Consider the following 6389-nt stretch of genomic DNA (forward strand, 5'->3'; position numbering starts at 1 on the left):
ATACAACCTCGACGCCATGTTTAACACGTGGAGTCACACTCACAATATTAAACAATGGCGTCGAAATTCATCATGCTGGCCTCCGTTTTACTGCTCACAATTCATTCAGGATGCAAGTAAAACTCTTCAGAATCACACTGTTACTTACCATTAAATTCTAGACTATTCAATCACTCAATAGGAATCTGAGAAATACTGCATCACGTGAGACCATTTAGCATTCACAAACATTGAAACATATCTATTTTGTGTTACTATTTTTAGATGCATTTATTGTTAGAAGGACCAAAACTAATAATATACCAGCATATAATTTCAAAAGTAGTAGAACAAGAATGTTGACAATAGTTAGAAAAATTGATGGAGACACAGAGGTATGATTATTGAGAATTTTGTTGACACCTTTGTTAATACCTTATTCAGCCTTACAACTCACATTACAGTATTTCCGTTATTATTAGGTTTTTTAAAAGTTAATTGTACAGTTAGTATCAACAGTATAGCCTACTATGAGGGAAGCCTGCCTGCATGATACTCTGTGAAAGAAAAATTTAAAATTTGTATGGCCAATGAGCATGGGCTATAGTACATGATATTTTGACTAGGAGTACGCACACATGTTCTTATGTTGTATCTTAAGTCCGATAAAAATTAAATTTTTACTAGAAAGAATGTTAAACATTAAGGGGATTTACCTAGAGATGTACCAATAATCGGTTGGCATATCGGATATTGGCTGGCATATCGGATATCGGCTTATCGGCCTGCTTTTTATAGTATCAGTTATTGGTTTCTTTCATGCATCTTGCAGATATAGCAACACATGGTCATATGCATGAGAATAAAGGGTTAATTAATTAATTTTAAGACACTATGAGCTAGAAAAAATGTCAAAATGATTCTATAACTGGGACTACTTAAAATTAGTCAAGGTAGTAAATTAGGAAGTGTATAAATCACATTGTACATGTGTAAATCTGTGCCTAAAAGGTAGGAAGGAAAATATCGGATCAGTATCGGTATTGGGCAGTATTGGCTATGTTAATATCGGAATATCGGCTAAAACCCATATCAGTACATCTCTAGTTTTGCCCTCTGGCCACACCTCCCAGTCAGGCTCAGATGCACGTACAGAAATTCTCACATCAGGGGACTTTGCCCATTAAATTTTGAAAGTTCCTTCAAAATTTAGTCAAACATGATTGGCTATAAATTAATTCAATTTTTTAAAGAGAAGATTAAGTGGGATTCACTTTGTTAAAAAACTGAAAGAAGTAATGAAAACAAGGGCAAGTAGAGTTTGAACAACTAAAATCTGAAATGAAAGTCCTACTAGTAGTCTCTCGTGACAAATCCAATTTTGATCGGAATCAGTTTAAATTTTTTATACAACATAAAAGCATGATATGTATTTGAAAAATGACAAAAAATTGATAGTGAAGTACCCTTAAGGCTGGTTTACAATATGACGTTAGGCCAGTGTACGGTCAATTTTTAATATAAATTTTGGGCAATTTGACCTTTTGACTCATGCTTTCTGCTAGAATAGAACCAGATTTTATTCTAGCATCAACATAACATGAGGACTATAAACCAGCATTTATAGTACTGGGTAAATTTGATTGGTTTACAACTCTTCATTACTTTATCTAGTATCTCTGCTTATATTGTATGACTGATGTACATGTATTTCTGTAGGTATCCAATGGTGGTAGGAGGGTCCAGTTGTTTGATGCTGATGCAGAGCAGGACGATGAAGGCGTATAAACTATAGGCTTATTAGTACTAGTGTTGTTCTAGTTTAACATTTTGTTTTGATTATAGTTCTAGCTTTCAAACTATTATCTTTAGTTCTATAGTTTTGATTCTTGTACTATGTGCTCTATTTCTAGTACATTAGCCTGCAGACTGAATTCTAGTGCTACATCAGCCTGAAAAATTCTTCTAAAATGTATGATTTGCCCATTTAATTTTAGTTATACTTCTAGCACCTATTTTGCCATTGCAAAGAATAATAATTTTAATTGTCATAGCACGTACAATATTGTCTTATAAATCAGGATGATTTACTCGAAGCCTCAGTAAACAATAGTAACTGACCAATATTAATAATTAGTGCAAATGCATTTTTCCTTAAACTCTTTCAATCCAAAACATTATTATCTGAACCAGGATCATGCAGGCTTGTCATACCAAAATGACAATTATGATAATTTAAGAAGAAACAATTCTGTACATTTTACCAATGGACACTGATACTCCCAGTAGGATCATCAGGTATGAAAAATTTTTAGAGACATGTTCAAGTGTCTTTTTCTGCTCAACATAATCAACCTATTTACAATCATTATTACAATAACATCACTTGGTATTGTCTAGTATATAATTGAGAAATATTTATGGGTAAATTAAATGTATGACCTTTGGATGATTTCTCAATGATGTAGTTCTCCAGCATTGTAATAAATAAAATACAAATAATGTCCTAAAATCCTATCTAGAATGCTCAATAATTGTCTGGGTAATGAAAATCAAGCCTAGTACATTCATATGAATGATGCAATTTTCCTTTATTGATTAGTCATTAGCAGCCTAGCAACTACATTTGCACCATACTCCGTTTCATTACTTACTGTAACGTACAGGTTACAATTAAATAATTGAAGTGAACTATTAATTTATGGCACAAGGTATACTAGAACTAGAACTGCAACTAAAATTAATTAGAGAAATGTAGAACTGGGGAACTAGAGTTCTTCAGGTTGGTGTACTATCTAAAACTAAACTTTTTGGCACATGGTACAAGAACTAGAACTATATAACTAAAGAGAATGTTTGGAAACAAGAACTATAATAAAAACAAAATTAATTAATGTTAAACTAGAACAACACTAGTACTATGAAGCCACATGTTCTTGACATGTGGCCATATGTTCACATATCTTCATCGTCCTGCTCTGCATCAGCATCAAACAACTGGACCCTCCTACCACCATTGGATACCTGTAGAAATACATGAACATCAGTCATACAATGCGAGGTACTAGATAAAGTAATGAAGATTTGTAGACCAATCAAGTTTAACCAAAGGCCCAGTACTATAGTACAGGGTATTTCACTATCCATTTTCATAATTTTTTCCAATAAATATACATGCCTTTATGTTACATTAAAAATCTGAGCTGGTTCCAACCATTATAGTTTCTTAAAAATCAGGCTAAAGGCCCCCATACACTAGGCAACATGTTGCTTGCAGCATTTGTGGTTACTTTGATCTTGTAAGCAACATGTTGTCAGAAATATAGAAAGCTGTTCTATTTCTGGCAAAATGATCAAAGTAACCACAAATGTTATTGTTTAGTGAGGAGTAAGGCTGGATTAGTGATATAAATTAGTTTACTACTGCACATGACATAACATTTTAGAGATAAACTGTGTAACAACTATGTAGATATCAGCAATAAGAAATTGCTCCACTGCTTCTCAAATGCTTAGACTTCACAGCCTTTCAATTCATTCCTGATCTGATAAAATCATAAAACATTTCTTTAAGTAACTTATTGTACAATAAGCACATATGGGGTAAAAATGTGAAATTGTGATAATACTACTGTACAAAAACAATTATTGAAAATGATGTGCTAGAATTAGAGCTAAAGATTTTTGGCACATACCTTAGGGTGGGTATTAATTGCGACACTTAATTTTAGCGTTTTTAGCGAGTGTACTTCAAATCGCTAATTCGACCACTCGCTAATAATAGTTATTATGTACTTGTGTAAACAAGTACACAAGATAGGCAAGATCTGTAACAAGATAACAGTAGATAGGGTGGTCCTGTTAAGTGTTCTGCTCTTAAATGTATAGATTGGGCTTCTTGAGTTGTGTTATGCTATTGAATGGGGACTTTACCATTGATTTCTTCCTATTTTCGCTAATATTACATTTTGCTAAATCAGGGTCCCCTTAAAAACGCTAAAATTTAAGAGCGCAATTAATACCTACCCTAAGGTAGTATAAAACCCCATGGAACTAAAATTAATCAGGCAATTGAACCGCTAGAACTAGAACTAGAACTAAAATTTTTTGGCACATAATATAAGAGCTAAAACTATAAAACTAAAGATAATGTACAAGAACTAGTGGAACTAGAACTAAAACAAATAGAATACTATCTAATAAGTTATAGTTCAGATGTCTTCATCGTCTTGTGCTGCATCAGCATCAAATAACTGGACCCTCCTACCACCAATGGATACCTACAGAAATACGTGTACATCAGTCATACAATGTAGACCAATCAAGTTTAACCAAAGTCCCAATCAATACAGTAAAGGGTATCTTTCATAATTTCTCTGATACATAAACATAGTGCTCTTAAATTTAAGCAGATTCCAATCTAAATTGAATTTAAGGGTGGGCAATATCGAATATTGTCTAACCAGTATGATATCTCATTTATAATTATGACAATTATTGTCTCAATCAATACTGTTATAATAATACTGATGATTTGTATGGTTTTGAAATGGTTCACTGCCAAGAATGCCAGCATAATTGTCTGGTTTAGTGATACCTTCTATTTTACTGCTTGTAATCAGCGGCAGAGGAACATACTGTATTTCCTTGAATTCTATTCGCATGTACTATTAATTTCAGAAGAAATAGCACAACAAGTACGAATAGCATTCAAGAGTGAAGACTAATAACTTCAGCTCCATTCATTAGCAGCTACCTTAGCTTTTAGAGCTTCCTCTACAGCTAACACGTGCAATTGTGTATTAATACTACTGCCCATGTGCAACATTATGGTAATACTTCACATATTGCCGTATAGCCAGAAAATTTGGCGGAGAATTAAATTTGGCGGAGAATTAAATTTGGCGGTTAAAAATAAAACTGCCAATATTGTAACCGTCAATAACAATTGTAATGATAGGTGGGTTGACTGGGTTCCATCATGAGCACATGATACTAAAAAATGTCAAAATGACAGTATTTCTAACTATTTCAGTCTAGACTGTGGGCAAGGCTGCCAAGGAGCAGCTTCAAAAAGAGCTGGGAGTTCTTAAAGAAAAGACAAGATGAAAAACCGCCAAATTAAGAGACCGCCAATATTACATTTAGGCAATTTTGATGCAAAACTGCCAAAGTTTTAGACCAAAGAATTTTCCAGCTATACAGTATTTCATCCAGCCTTCGTAATGGTGTGGATATAATTTAAGGACAAAAAGATTTCAAGGAAACATGGTAATTAAAACTGCGGGCGGGGCTGAACATCAAAATTTATTAAAATGGGTTGGTCTTGTTTAAAAAATGGCCGATACTTTTTACTGTTGAATTTTTTTAATGTTTTCTGGTGTTTTTTCTAAATAACACCAAAAACTACTGAGTGCAGGTGTAGTTAAACTGATAAAAGTTATTTTTATTTCAGTTTACAGAAAATTATTTGTGGGCGGGCTTGTTTCAGGATGGGGGGAGGGCTCTAGCCCCGCAGCCCTCCCCCCTGCCACCTATGCTTGTACAAAGAGATATGGCATCTAATTGCACGTACTACTGACAATAATAACAATATAAACAATAAACCAGTTTTATTTCTTAGATGCAATTACTAATAACTGTAGCTCAATATCACGATAGTTAATAAATACCGGTATATTGCCCATCCTTATATAGCCTATGGTATTTGGTCAAACTGGGAAGCAATTTTGTAAAAATCCAATTTTAATCGAAATCAAGTCAAACTTGATATACAACATAAGAACATGAGTGCATACTCCTAGTCAATTTTTATAAAATAATATTATAGCCTATGCTCTTTGGCTATACTGACAAAAGCAACTTTAAAATTTTCTTTTAAAGGGCATGCATGCAGGTACCTTCCCCTCATAATAGGCTATAGTGTATTACTTACAGTAAAATTAACTTTAAAACAACCCAATAATAATGGAACAACTGTAATGTGAGGTGCAAGACTGAACTATATGCTAAACTAAGACTGAACGAGGTTTTAAAAAGGGATTCTTAATCATTAAAATGCACATACCTCTGTGTCTCCATCAATTTTTTTTAATATTGTCAACGTTCTTGTTCCACCACTTTTGTAATTATGGTATGCTGGTATATTATTAGTTTTGGTCCTTCTAAGAAAGAGTGCATCTAAAAATAGTAACACAAAAATAGTGCTTGAATGTCTCACTTGATGCAGTATTTCTCAGATTCCTATTGAGTGATAGAATAGTCTAAAAGTTAATGGTAAGTAACAGTGTGATTCTGAAGAGTTTTACTTGCATCCTGAATGAATTGTGAGTAGTAAAACGGAGACCAGCATGATAAAACCTCGACGCCATTGTTTAATTGGTTGTAATATTAATTTATTAAATGTGAGT

General features: G+C 33.4%; 1 long non-coding RNA gene across 1 annotated transcript; it reads left to right on the forward strand.

The window, feature by feature from the left end:
• The first annotated feature begins 30 nt into the window (after positions 1-30).
• On the forward strand, positions 31-1894 carry LOC100638685 (uncharacterized). The gene is made up of 4 exons (XR_898164.2): positions 31-116; positions 162-204; positions 265-374; positions 1699-1894. It is a non-coding gene; the product is annotated as an uncharacterized LOC100638685 (long non-coding RNA).
• The last annotated feature ends 4495 nt before the right edge of the window (positions 1895-6389 follow it).

The sequence above is a fragment of the Amphimedon queenslandica genome, unplaced genomic scaffold (genome assembly GCF_000090795.2).
Source record: "Amphimedon queenslandica unplaced genomic scaffold, v1.1 AMPQUscaffold_13338, whole genome shotgun sequence".
Classification (NCBI taxonomy): domain Eukaryota; kingdom Metazoa; phylum Porifera; class Demospongiae; order Haplosclerida; family Niphatidae; genus Amphimedon; species Amphimedon queenslandica.